Source organism: Dromaius novaehollandiae, chromosome 1 (assembly GCF_036370855.1).
Source record: "Dromaius novaehollandiae isolate bDroNov1 chromosome 1, bDroNov1.hap1, whole genome shotgun sequence".
NCBI lineage: Eukaryota > Metazoa > Chordata > Aves > Casuariiformes > Dromaiidae > Dromaius > Dromaius novaehollandiae.
In genome coordinates, this window is record NC_088098.1 from 129,406,302 (window position 1) to 129,421,425 (window position 15,124).

Below are 15,124 nucleotides of genomic sequence, written 5' to 3' on the forward strand. Positions count from 1 at the left end.
CGAAGGATTTAACAAATCAATTAAGAAAGAATTTGAAAGGAAAAGAACTCTTCAGGCCTCTACTTCAATCTATGAGAAAACTGATCATCTATATCATTAATGTGATAGTCCATGCTGAGACAGAGTCAAATCCCTTCTTGTATGGAGACATAAAGAAAAGGAAATTCTCTTCATTATTGACATAATTATGCCTATAATTTTTGACCAGTGATATACAATGTTCTTATCCAGGGATTTCTACTCAATGAGAAGAAAAAAAAGTTGTTTAATTTGCTCTTTGCATGGGGACTAACTAAAGCATGTGGCCTCCCCAAACCTGAACCTAGGAGCAATCTGACTTTCACTGTTTAAACATTTGATGGGGAGGTCCTGTTCATCACAGTAGATATTTTCTTTCAGAGGAAAGACTAAAATGAGAAAAAGTTATTCGTAAGTATAAATGAAGAGGGCAAAGGAATAGTGAATTTGCCTTAAAAAATGAGCTGGGTATCAGCCATAGCCTGATAGAAATTAATTACGTATAAAGACAGAACAGCTGAACACTAATAATATAGTATGGTACTGCATATATCTAAACAGATTCTGGGCTGCATTCTACCTCCCGTAGGCTCTGTTCAGTACAAGTAGTATCACAGATTTCAGAAGCAAGATGGGGAGCATAGGTTACTCAGTCATTGTAATACAGGTGCCAAAATCTAGCCTGAAAGAAGAGAAAGGAAAATGAAGATTCTGAAATGGGAAAATTCTGCAGAATAAAAAGTACACCAAAATGGAATAGGTTTTATTTATTCATATCTATAAGTGTATGCATATGCTTATATATAGAATAATATTAAAAATATATTAACATATTTCAGAAAACTGAAAATAAAGTCCAAGTCAAAAAATGCTCTGAGAAGAATGATGTACTGTGAAGCTAGAGAACAGGACAGTGAGAAGCAAGACTGAATCCCGCAGTATGGAAGACATGCAAATAAGATAGTTACATTGCCTTTAATGACAATAAGCTGTATCATCAAAGCACACAAAGTATATTGACAGAGAAAGCTGTAGGCTTTGTGGTCTAAACTTTGATATGCCAAGAGTGCTTTCAAGGTCCTTAGTGTGAATACATACTTGAGCTGCATCCTGAATCCAAGACATGGTAAGGATATATCAAGACATGTATCAACTCTCAGTTCAGTCACCCCCTTGATTTCTGAGGGAAGAAAACTGGTGTACAAGCTCGATGCTTAGCAGTGCCAGAACTCCAAGACACAGAAGAGCTTATATTTGCTGCTCATTGCAGCTACTGAAACTATTGTCACTTTCTTAATTTCTCCTCAGTCCAATGTGCAACAGAACCAAGCCAATCTATGTGTTGAACTCTCTGTAACTGCAGGACTTCACCTCATATGGATGATAAACTTTTTTAAGTAGTAAAAGCACAATGTGCATGAAACCAGTCTCTGACAGCAGTACTGTGACCTGTCAGCTGTAGAAATGCATCTAACACCAGCTAAAAATCAATACTGCTAAGCACCAGGGAGGAGAGAATACAATTAAAATATGTGAGCATGTACAAGAATTACATTATTTCATTATATTAAATTACCCTGTCATTAAAAATGGACTTAACACTGTGGTCAGATTAAAGATGAACATGGATTACTTAGTATTTATTAGACACAGCCTGCAGAAAAACAGAAGCATAGGGGAAAAAAAGATTACAAAACTGATTAAGTCTCCAGCTTATCTATTAGTAATGTTGGAGTTCTTCACACAACATATTGAAGTGCTTCTGCATTTCTGAAATCTAAGTAACAGATAACCAGTGGTCCAATCTTGTTATGAATATGCCAGCCATGCAGAATGCTCCTTTTCCGGCCTTTGCTCTAAGATTCTCTTTGAGCCATTCCCACCTGTTCCCAGTGAATGAAGTCAGGATAGAAAACGCCCAGTAAGACAGTCAGATTTTTGCTATTTCACCAGTGAAAATGGCTGACAGCAGAAGCACAGACAAGAAATTAGCAATGATCCAAGCCAAGTATCCAAATCTGCTTCGCTTCATTTGTGTTAGGTTACTGTAGGACTAAACTATAAGCTTATAGTAAAGATCTGAAGTGTGAGAGAAAGGTTTGATTTAATTGAGACTCAGGCAAGTTTTCCAACATTCTAAGCTGACAAACATGTTCAGACCAGACTTCTTGAATTCAAGGAAAGTAATCACATGCCTAAAGATAAGCACAGGCAAAACTTTCCACAAGTTTGGGCCTTAAGTAATGTGGTTAACAATCATGAGAAATGTAACTGTAATAGCCACAGGATATGAAATGGCAAACTGGAGACTAATGTTGAGCCCAGAAAGGTAGTATGAAATGTATATGAATGCTGGTCAAGCTCCTGTTCCCACTGAACACTGGCTTAGCATCTCTTAGGACTTGATTCACCTATGTCCTCTTTGTATTGTACAGATGCCAAATAAACAAATAAAAAACCTCATCATAACAAGTGGATTAAGTAGCAGTTAATTCAAAGACATCAAAAATATTAGCTACAAAGGTAAATGCTACTTACTGAGGAAAAGAAATGCATAGATGGATGCATGGCGCTCAGAGCCAAAACACAATGAGCTAGACAGCAAATAAAGACGATCATAACCTCTCAGGACAGCTTTCTGATACAACTATCTGTCTGAATCACTCTGCAGGTCATGAACTTTTCCCCTTTCACTCTTGTTATCCTAATGTTTTTGCATCATTCCTTAAAGCAACTTTTTTTTTCCAATTTCCAAATCTGTGGATTTGATTCGCAATTGTTATTTTTTAATCTAAAGATTTAGGTCATCCCTAAATTGGTAATTTGAACATTGAGCTACAAGATCAAATTACTGACCTATTCATTTTTTAAAATACTACTCCTATAACTACTGGCAAGTAGATTTGTATTACACATATTACACACTAATATGCACTAAACAAAAACAAAAAACTAATATTGGGAGAGAAGTTTCTGTGAAAATCTGTAAACCCGACAGTGAGTCAAATGAATCCCTGTTACTCTATGTTCTTCACTCTAATATATTAGAGTATTTTAAGAAAGCACGCTACTTTTCGGCAGTCATCAGGTCTTGAAACTTTCAGTTCATTAATCCACTCATGACCTGCTTCAGAAATACCTGCATTTTTTCAGGAAGAATACAGTAAATCCATATAGTGATATGCAAGGACATATTTGTGAGGCAAACTTAATATCATCCCTGGCATATAACCCTGAAATTTATGGAAATTGCTTCTTTTCTCTTAGCACAAGGAAAACAACAGCTGGCTTACTTCTTGAACTAGGCTGTCTCCATTTCACTGAGTTAAGCACTTAATTCTCATCACCAGAAAAAAGGGACCAAGCATCTAAGACCATCTGACCATAGAGGTAATAAAGCTCCCTGAAGTAGAGCATAACTGTGCCAATTTACTGAAAAAGTCAGCAAAAGAATACAGTTAGAAGCTTTTATTCAAAGGTGAATTTAATGGAAATAGAAAATTGCAAGCAGTTTTATGACTATTTGCTGTTTATTATAAAAAATCCTGTATTTCTTATATACAAATCATTCCAAAATAAATCTTTCAATATCCAGTACATGGCCTTATTTACTGGGGAAAAGTAAAGATACTTTGACCATAGAAATTTCATTCTGCCTGCCTATTCTACTTGTTTCCTACTCCCTTCTTCTGCATGGCTCTTGACTTACAATGAAAAAGCTACATACACGTACAGTAGCTACAGCAAAAATCAATGTTTTCCTCAATACATAACTCAAGGGTTCATTATTTTTATATCTATCTTCATCGGTTCACTCTGGAACTATTAAGCTGTACTGTTTCACTGACCAACATCATTTGTCTGAGCAGAGTTACATTGCCTAACAGCAGATATGCCATATGCAAAAACGCTATAATGCGGGTAGTTTTCAACTGGCAAAATAAATTTTCTCTCTCCGCATTAAGCCATCTTTTTGTCACTGAGTTAAAACACCAAAATTTTCATTCTTTTTAACAGCCAAATAAAGCAAGCAAATTTTGTGTATTAAGCTTGAATCTCCTAATATTATCCTTTTTTTAAGGCAGTGTTCTTGAGGATATTAAACACATGCTTAATTTTAGCATAATGCTAGGTTTCTGCACTGGAAAATTGGAGTAATATCTACCTTTTCACTTGACCTTGATCCTGTTTGTATATGTTTTCAGGTAACTTGAGCACTTTTATCACAAAGAACTAGAATGTCAGACTGTTGGGTTAAGATGCATATGAAAGAAGAGGCCCTCTTATCCTTTTTATAACCATATTTTCTCCTCCCTACCCTACTTCCTCTTGAAACAGGAACACTACATGTTTTAAGGAAATACAATACAGATGTGAGATAAATATCTTACATGTTTTGGAGAAACCTACTATAAATATCATTGGACCCTAAGGGGACAGGTCTTGTAATGGATACACAAAAGCTTTCAGAAAAAAAACCTCATGGCTTAGAGGACAAATCACTGCATGAAAGCACCAACACAAGAGAACAAGAACAAACAAAATTAGGTAAAGTGGTCAGGAGAATTTTGCAGAATGTAAGCCGCCCTGGAAGACTTACAGGGTGGAAAAGGGTGTGGCACATCCATAGTGGAGGAGAAATAGGCCAAACAATGCTCTCGGTGTAGGTGCTATAAATGCTGACCACTCTATCGATGTTAACTTCCACCATTTCTCTGAAAGTGGCACTTTGATCCAGAACATTTCCTAAACAGCATGATTCAGGCCTTTGTGAATAGTCCTCAGGTTTCTCAGTGCTTTGTTGATGAGGAAATTGGCTGACACCTGTTTCAGCTGATTAGAGAAACAAGTTTCCAATTTGTTTTTGTACATTCAGTAAAATCATCATAATCCCAGTACTGAGTATGGCCTGTGATATTTTAAAATTAAGGTACATATTAGGCCTGGTGTGGAAAGGGGACTGAAGTAATTAAGTTGTAATATGTGGGATAAATCCTAGCCTCGTTGAACCCAGTGGAAAATTTGCTGCTGGCTTAAACAGAGCCATAATTCCACTACTAGTTTTTCTTCTTAGTTCTGTTTTTGATCTGCTAAATAACCTCAGGCAAGCCATTTCACCTCTTTGCCTGCTTCTCCTCCCTGGCTTTGATTCTCTACAGTCAATTGTGATAGTCCCTGTGCCAAATTGTTGACAGTCTCTTACTATTAGCTATGGAGTTCCTAAGCACAATGGCACTCTTATCGCAGAGTCTTTAGTTATTATCATCCTACACAAACGACAGTATAAAAGCAGACTGTATCAGGAAATCCATGAGCAGTCTGTATTTTTATCTGTATTTTTACTGGGGCTAGTTGTACAATTGCTAGGGATAATGATGAGTACTTGCACATGAACTCCACTGAAGAGAATCTTTTGATAGCTACAGACAACAGCACACACATAATACAGAAAACTGCAGTATTCTGAGACACGACATTGAAAACAGTGTATTGAAACACAGTAGCTAGAAACCAGAGAAGGTGAGACAATTTAGAATAAACTCTCTCACTGTATTCTTTCCCTTGCATTTATAGCACAGATTACAGATGGTATCTCTGTTTCTCTGTCAAAAAGCCTACTGAATGTCAACACCCAGAGCAGGGCAATTTAGGGTGACAAGTGCTACTTGAAATACGTCCTTCAACTTTTAATAATTGTCAAACTTTAAGAGTTATCTTAAATTTAATTTTGTTGCATTTGAGGTCCAGTTTTATGATGATATAATTTATTTTGGACATTACTGGTGACATTGTTCTGCCTGTCAAAGGAAACATGAAAGAATATCATGATAATGAATATCCATGGACTCACATAAATCGCTCAGAATACTTCAGATATGCAAGGAGATTTTCCATTGACCCTGTAATGACTTTAATAAAACTGTTTCAACATTAGCTGTGTCAGCAACAGAGACATGAAACTTGGTGTTTCAGCAACATCACCTCAGCTTTTAAATGTTTTGAAAAAAAACCTTTAATTTTCTTTCAGTAATGTACCATTTTCCCCAAATTACAGCCTCATAGTACTTCAGAGAAACCATATAACAGAAATACATGGGATTTCTTTATGTTGCTTCCTAACATCAGGGAGCTGTAGTTATCTCTTGGATTAAATCATTTAACTACCGATATTAGGATTTTGTCTACACAGCAAAATGAAGATGTGAAACCATTGTAGCTTTAACTTAGCTGTAGGAATAAAGGTGATAACACTGACAACCTGGAGGACTTGGACTGTGATTGTCTTTTCCATGATGTCACTCTTATTACTGCTATTCCTGCCAGGCCTATTAAAATCACTAGTGTTTAATTTTGTGAGGTGGATAAAACTTTAGAGTTTTTTTGAACAGTCCAGTGCACCACAGTTTTATGCCAGCCCTAACACTGCTGTAGTTCCACTGACCAGAGAAGAATTCCATGAGTCAGGGTAGAGTTCACCATCTGACATGGCAGGGACTCAGACTTGTCGTAGTCTTTTGTAAGTAAGACCTTGGGAAAAAATCCTCAAACTCAGCTTCGGTTATAGTCATTTAGTTTATTTCCTCTTTTCTACATTTTTAAATTGTAGCCACACGTGCTTCAAAGTGAACGGCTCTTTGCTTACCAGGAAAGAGTGCCAAAGATTAAGGCAGGATATGACATCAAAACTTTTGTAAGGATTGAACTTCTACGGGAATTAGAGGTGGAAGGGAAGAAGATTATTGAGAAGAAAAGGAGCTGTCCAGGAAATTCTGGGATTTGTTTGTGTAAAGGACTAGCTCTTGTCAAGTTTGGTAAAGAAAAGCTCTCAAGTCAGAGCGCTTTTCAGCAGACAAAAGACAAAAAAGCTATGAAATATCAGCTTGAGTTTTCTATGCTTTTTGTAGGAATTGTTGTTGTAAGGACAGAACACAGTTAATTAAAAGTAAACAGTCATATTTCAAATCAAAAGTAAGCATGGCTGCTTTACTCTAAACTATCCCTCATGTAATTGCTAAAAGTTTTAGGTATTTATATCTACAACCTGCTACATCCCTATTTCTCATTCTCAGAACATGCTCCTGAAGTTCTGAGATTAAAAGTCCAAGGTAATCATATGATTTACTGTTACAGGTATATAGAGAAAACTTGTCCTTGAAAAGAGGGAAAGATTTAAACTGAATTAGTTTTTGGATGCAAGAAAGAGACAATGAAGTGTCAACAATGACATTTTAGGGATTTTTTTCTTCTGATGTGGACCCTCCCTGTGGTGCATAAATGACTGGTAAGCAAAATAAATGATGAAGGTGTAAAAGAAAGAATTTCTAATCTTGCTCTTCTAAGACAACCACATTTTTAAAGTCAAAACCTGGAAGGACATGTCTTGAGTTATTAAAGACAAGGAAATTTCACTAGGAACAGGGGCTACATCAAGTTTGGTTTACAGAGGTCTGAAGGAGACACAAAGGATGATTTCTTTCTCTAAATACAACTACCTCTACTATTTCCAAAAGCAAACAAATGACCCTCCCCTCCAAGAAGAGGCTACCAAAAAGGAGCCAAAGGGAAATATATTTATCACTCTTTCCTAGTTCTTTGCACGAACTCTTTTCATTCTGTCTGTCCTTAAAAGGTCTCTCTCCTACTGCAAGCTCCACATTTCCTCAACATATCTATTTACTGTCCCCCATTTTCTATTTCCCAGGTACACCTTATGACAAGTCTATCACCATACAGTGGCACTGCCTTTCATCCTTCTTTGCAGTTCACTAATTCTTCAGTCGTTCCCACATTTCTCTTCCATCATGGGTGCTTCTCAGTCAGTAGTAACGTGCATGTGTTTCACTGTAGTTTGGCCCTCTGAACTAAAGCCACTAAAATGGACATGGATGTTTTAAAACCTTCTACTCGTTTACTTTTCTGTTCAAACCTTTACAATTTCCTGGATATCCCTACCAAAACAAACAAACAAACAAACAAACAAACAAAAAAACCCCACTCAACAGTTGATTCAGTAAAGATAAGAAACTTCCTCTTAATTCAGCCCTCAGTGTCTCTAGCCTCTCTGTGCTTACTGAAGAACTCCCAAACCTTCATATCCACCAAACATATAACATTAGCTCATAATATTAAAGATGATTAAAACCTTTTTATTTATTTTTTCAGCTCTCTGCATTAAAATGAAGACAAATAAATATACAGCATCAATGTTGTAGGCGCTTTTTCATATTTTCTTGTACAGAAGTCTTAAAAAGATAACATACATTATGGAATTCTCTCATGGAAACACACTGATTTCTGGTTCTAAACTTCCTTTATTTCTTCATTAGTATTCATGGCAGAACAATCTAAACATTATGCAATCAATTGCTTCTGCCACCCTTATTCAAAAATTGACTCTGAAATAGTACACGATTCTTAGTTCTCGTGTTTCTTTTAAGTGAAATTTATGCTGCTGATTTCAGTGTTACTATCCTAATATTTCAAGGTTTGAGCATGTTCTTAGAAGTGGATCTAAAAAATTCAAGCCTAACCTTTCAGCCTATGGATGTACAAAATGTGTCAGCAGATTTGGACCCTTATGATTTTCTTTTTTCTTTCTTTCTTTTTTTTTTTTTTTTGCAATACTGTTTGCATATTACTAACACAATGCATTAGATGCAACTTTTCAATTATGAAGTGCTTAAATATATTTTTTTCCTCGCTTCTTCTCTTGCAAATAACTTTAAATCCTTCTGTAAATGTAATAGCACAGAGGTACAGACAGGTTAAACACACTTCACTGGAAAGTTTTTTGCAGGAGATAGATGAGATGGAGGCTACAAGAACCGTAGCAAAGCTTTGACAATAAACAAACTGACCTTGCTACACAAAATAATGAAAGCAATTTCTGTTTTACTGTGCTGAGCTCATTATCCTGAGGAACTACAGGATTAGTGCTAAGCAGCTCTGTTTTCATCTTCATCAACTCTGTTTTCTAGAAGCATAAAACAGTGGCTCTTTATATGAGTTCATACTTACCGCTCAGGTAAGCTGACTGTGTGGGTAGAGACAGAACAACATTCTGACATGATGGAGTGACACTAAAGAAATACACACTTATGAAAGTACAATACTTCAGTACTAACCCTTCAACAGACGTTGTTTACAGAATCAAATAGCTTCAGTGAAAGCCCTTCTTTAACTTGACTGTGTAAGAAGTCTGCATTAATGTAAGCTACAACAAGGTAACAGCCAGGCACAGATCTCTCTCCTGTAGCTCTTTGACCAGTCTCAAATACTCAAAAACCATAATCCTTGTAACTAAGAAAAGGATCATGAAGAAGCCACAGCCTATTCATATATCTACCATTCTTCAAGAATATATTGCAGAGTAATTAAAAATGGCAAAACTTTTTCAAGACTAGAAATGACAAAATCAAATGATTGTGAAGTGTTGTGGCTTTACTCATAATGTTTAATTAATACCAAACAGTAGAGGGCAGAGGATGTAGGCAGTCACACATGTAAACAGCACTTGAATAAACAAAGGATTCTAAGTCCTGTCATTTTCTCCTGACTCATTTTTGCAGACTATAATACTGAGAAGGAAAAGTAGCCCTGCATATGGCTCTGCTGACCTGGATATTTTTTTCCTTAAGAATTACTGCTTATGCTGATCTCTAATCAGGATGTAATGTTACAGAGTAAGCACTGCAAAGCAGTATCAGTGCAATGCTTGTGATTCACAGCTGAGACGGAAGTGCCTGGTGCAATTATATCTACAATCACACATATTAGAAGCTGTACAGTAAAAGACATACAATGTGTCTTAATAGCTCATGAGAAGCAAGGGGAATTACACTAAAATTGATGTATTACTGGAAAAGTGAAAGAAGGTTTCTGAGAAAAAACATGTTTATAACTATTGCCAAGAAGTATTATGAAGGAAGTGATAACAGCTAAAAGAATTCAAACCAAACAATTAAAGGATTTGAGACAGTAAAAGACATCTCCATGAACAAATTCTGGGGGAAGAAAAGGATTATGACTGACAAACTTACAAAGAAGATTGCTACAGAGCATATATTACAGAAGCATGCAAAACAACGAGAGATATAGAGGGCATCAATTGTGCCCCCCGCTTACTCTTTCTCACAGTAAGATGACAGAACAAATGCAAAGAAGGAAATCTGAAGATTTTTTTCTGTATACTTTTGGCATAAGTAAATCCAGAAATATAATTGCAACTAAGAATATCATCCATATATTTGTCCAAAAAGAAAATCAATATATGAATGGATGGAACTTGCTTAGGTGAACTAAAGGGTAAGGCTTCCCGGTACCCAAAGTTTATTGGAGATAATTATAGGGAGTCATCTCGGATCTAGCAAATCATTGCTAATAAGAGCTTATGAGCATTGATAAGCTTTGATATACTTGGGCTAACATCATGTGACAACTGACAGGTAAAAGAGGGAAGGCAAAGTCCTCATACTTATCATAAAGAATATCCACCAAAAAAGTCTTGGTTATTGGTAGATTTCAAGGATTCCAGAAATGAGAACTAATGAAGTAAAGTCATTTGAATGGATTATGGAACAGGACAGATGCATCCTGAGTCCCAGTTAAGGGCTCTTCCGACTGCCTTCTGAAAGCAATTTTACCATTATCATAATGGATGTTTATTCCCTAATGTGCCTTTCTGTAAAGCATATGTCACATCATTATTTATATTCAACTGAACCCGTAACAGTGGTCACATCTGGTAATTCAAATATTACTAGGCAATTCCACAACTATGTCATATTTTCATAAAAGCTGCTGTAAAAGAAATACTATACTCACTACTGTAGTGAGTCACTGTATTCTAGCCAAACCATAAAGTTATTTTTAATGATAATTGGCAAGTGGGGCATCAATATGAATGGCTTTTAATACTATTCACAGTATCTGAATACATACCTGTCTGTTTAATAGTTGATGATTACCGTTTCAAGAATCTGAATTGGCTTGCTATTTTATATGCCCACCACAAAGCAGGAGGAAGTTCGTAACTTCACCTGCATTCTTTACCAAGGCTGATCTATATTAGTTCAAGTGCTGAACTTCAACTTCATTATAGGCTTGGGATTCTTCTTAACGTTCCATTTCTTGGTTACGATCTATCTGTAAATTTACCCAATTGCATCTTAAGTTTAGCTGATTCTGTGAATGCCTAATTGACAGAGCCGGGAGTACTTCTGAGCTCTTTGGGCCAGCAACACCCACCTTGACTGGGTAAAACTCAAGCATGCTTCATCATCCTTCACTTCATCACCCTTCTCCCCTTCTCATTCCTGAACCTTGATGTCCATGGGAAGTAGCTTTGTGTCAGGGAGCAGCAGGAGTGGGCTGCTCTGCAAGGGAAGGCAAGCTGGAAGCTGAGGGTGACAACCTCAGCTGTGGGCTGTGTCTGCAGCAACAAGGGGCACAGTCCAACAGTGCCCCAACAAGAAGGGCACAGCAGGTCCAGTGATGGTGACCAGGGTCAGCTGCAGTCCACTGATCAGCAGGCAAGCCTGCAGCAGGTCCAAGGTCAAGCTGGAAAGTCAAATCAGTATTTCAAGGTCCAGATCAGCAAGATACAGGGAAAGGCACAGGCATTTCTACAGGTATGAACCAAGGGCAAAAGTCTAAGCATAAAAGCAACTTCCGAACAAAGTGGGGGAGGCCCCCAAGGAGGCTTCTTAAAGCTCTTTCTCACATAGCTCTGACCTAAGTTTACATGATACGTGTCACAGCTGGCTTGAGCACAAGCAGCCAAATCCCTAGGAATGAGGGGAAAGAGGGTGCAGAACCTCTGCATCTCGGTCAGTGCCCTGGTACCCGGCATGCATGCGATAAAAGAAAACCACAGGGTGTTGTGGCCAAGTCCCTGATCTGGACAGTGTCCGCAAGGAGTACGATAGTACCCCACTCTATTTAGATGTAGCGAAAAGTTACCACACACATACAACATTCTTTAGATTTTGGTAAGGCATTTCCCTTAGTGAAATGACACGTCATTTAAAACATCAGCACTATGCAGTATCAATAAAAGCCTTAACAAATTTAAAATTAAATGGACAGATTACTCCCAAAACACACTTACCGGGAACAAAACTTCCGGAGGGCTTCAGCAGGGATGAGTATTAGGCCCAAGGGTATATATGAGTTTCATCTGGAAGAAAACATTAAGTTGCTGCATGCAACATTTATCTCTAATTTAAAGGCTGTCTGGGCATTCCTTGATGATGATTAATGGTGTTGAGGAGAAATAATCCTATGGCAATAGGATTGTAAGTATCCCTCTCTTGGATTGTTGGACCTGTTTAAAAGAAATGCATTATAATGCAGCCAAATGCAAAACTGAAATGATAAAAGCATCCTGTCTCTGTAGATATACAGTTCTATTGTGGAAAGAAGCAGGTCAGAAAATGATTTAGGGAGTCAGAGTGGACGAGCAATCTAATGAGAGTTCCCAGTGTAATAATGACCCAAAAAAGGCTAATATGGTCCTTTAATGTATAAGGCATACAGTAATGAATGTGAGTTGGGGAATGATTATTTTTCTATACAGCTGATGAGCACATTACAATTGGAATACTCTGTGCCGTTCTGATGTCCACACTTTCAAGGATGTTGAAAATTAACAAAAACATCACAATGGCCACAAAGGACATTGGTGGAATACGTCTGAAGAGTAAAAAAACTTAGAAGTGTTAGTTTTCAAGCTTAGTTTATAAGCTAAAATCTGTTTTGCTTGTTTTAGAATGAGTTACTGTTGACTACATAGAAACATAGGTATCTTGATAGGATTAATTCCTGTGTTCTTAATTTAGCAGTGAAAATGTATCAAGAGCCAAGTGGCTAGAAGCTGAAGCTGGAAATTAGTAATAAAGCATTCCTATTGTACAGTAAGAGTGAATAAATACTAAATAAACAACTAATGTAATGGTGAGTTTTCATTCCTGGAAGAGTTAGGGAGATTAAAGAAGTTGCACTCTTGTCAATGAAAGCTCCATGCTTGTTAACAGCGGAAACAGAGCCTTTAGGAAGTTCAACTAAGTGAGCTAAAAGTTCTAGCTGGCCTTAAATTCTCTGAATCTCAGAACAGTCAAGGATGACATTTGGTAGCGGCTGAGACAGACTAAGATGTTAGCACTTCTCTCTGTACATGTGACAGAGAGTACTGTGACTACCAGTACCTCAGACGTACATAACTGCATACTGTGACTACCAGTACCTCAGATGTACATAACTGCATGCCTGGTCACTCCCAAATCCAGTTCTGTTGAAACGATCCAGGTTAGTGAAGTCTTTTGTTTAAAGAAGTTAATCTGATCAGATGATTTTGACAAAGCTGAAGAAGTAACCTATCTCATCTGCAACCAGAACAGGATGCCTAATGATTTTACCCTTACCTACAGAATGGTACAGATTTAGAAATCTAGTGGGTTGTGATTTAAGCAGAGTGTAGCCAAAGTACTGCAGAAATTATTTTAAGATAATGAATATTTAAGATATATATTTTAGCTTTTAGGGTGAACCTATACATGATTTATGAGCCTGTCAAACTCATGTACAAAGAATGGTAAAAAGCAAAGGAAAATGTTTTCTAACATCAAAACATGAACCTGATTTAATGAAAAATGGTATCACTGATTCACCAGAAGGATAGTATCTTTAAATATCAATCTGAGGTGAAGTATGCCTGAATTAAAAACTATGGAGAGAGATGTATGCATTTTGAAAGCCCTCATATTAATTTTCATATAAAATGCATACTGACTTATAAGTCTATTTGAATGTAATTTCTTTACTAGCACCATAGGATAGGACATTAATCACAAATATAAGTGTATCTGTGAACTTGTCAGTCTCTGATGATGAACTCCAATGACATATGTATTGATACAGTAATTTCAAATTTAGAATTAGTATACTGGATATATAGTGTCCTATTGCCATATTAGTGCTAGAATGCCACAGCCTTGGACTGTGTATTTAAGAGCTTAATTTGGTAGCTTTTTGCCTCTTATTCATCTATTTTTCAGTGTCAGCAATGTATTCCTCAAGGCAAATAAATGTAGTAAGCTCAGTAATTGAAAGTTATTTCTATACTAACCTTTTATAACACAATTCCCTTATCCCAGCATCATTAGGAAGAGTCTGGGCCAATTTCAGATGGTATGTAAAATACTCATTTAAAAACAAAGATTGCTACAAGTCCTCTCTACCTATCCCCTAACTTTTCCATGCTGAAGCTTTAGGGTTTACCCCCTGGAGGAGGAGCTCCACATGGAGGTTGAGTGGCATAACAGCTTACAACAGTGGTCCCAGTCTTTCATCTTTCTCCTTCTGCCCTGGCACTCAGATCCCTAGCTGAATCAGCTCAGCTCAGTAAACTGACAGAAAATGACCCATTTTTTCTTAGTGAGTTAGCTTTTTGCTGATTCAAACAAACAAAATTCTGTCATATCACATTTGGGGTACAACTAGTTAGGTTACGCAGCACCTTCAAAAGCATGTCTCAGGAAAATAAAGTATGGAGAACATGTTTCAAGATACCTAATTTCTTTGCTACCTTTCTTGTAATGACTTTTTAAAAAAATGCTGCCAGCTTAGTGAACGGATTTGGCTCACCAAGAAGTCAGATAAGTGCCAGAGCTAGCATGAGGAAAGCAGTAGCAAGCAGCAAGTGCATACCTGAGAGCTTCCTCTTTCAGCTCCAATGAGCTGTTAGATTGGCTCAGCTTGTCCTATGGGACTGCACCCTTAAGCATGCCTCATAGACAGATGTTCAGGAGCTCAGGGCAGTATGAACTCACTTTGGACAAAAAAAGAAATGATTACTTACATTTGAAAACTGAAATTACCTAACCCCCACAGCATACTTAAATTTACAGTTTTAGATTCCTGGGACCCACAGCTCTTCTTTACAGTAGAGGTCCCAAGGACTCCCATTAACACTAACCCATGAAAGCCCAAAGCTCAGTATTTCTTTATCTTTCTTGATGGGGAGGAAGCTGTAGGCATTTAACTGGAACAAGTTTACTGTTGCTTCTCTTCCCTTAATTTCACCTTCCTAGCTGTATCAGCTAAGGTG

At 37.2% G+C, this 15,124-nt stretch overlaps 1 long non-coding RNA gene across 1 annotated transcript; it reads right to left on the reverse strand.

The window, feature by feature from the left end:
• Nucleotides 1–9,713: 9,713 nt before the first annotated feature.
• On the reverse strand, nucleotides 9,714–14,865 carry LOC112984074 (uncharacterized). Its single transcript, XR_003259396.2, has 3 exons — nucleotides 14,725–14,865; nucleotides 12,128–12,343; nucleotides 9,714–11,577 (listed from the first exon to the last, which is right to left on the reverse strand). It is a non-coding gene; the product is annotated as an uncharacterized LOC112984074 (long non-coding RNA).
• Between the last annotated feature and the right edge of the window lie 259 nt (nucleotides 14,866–15,124).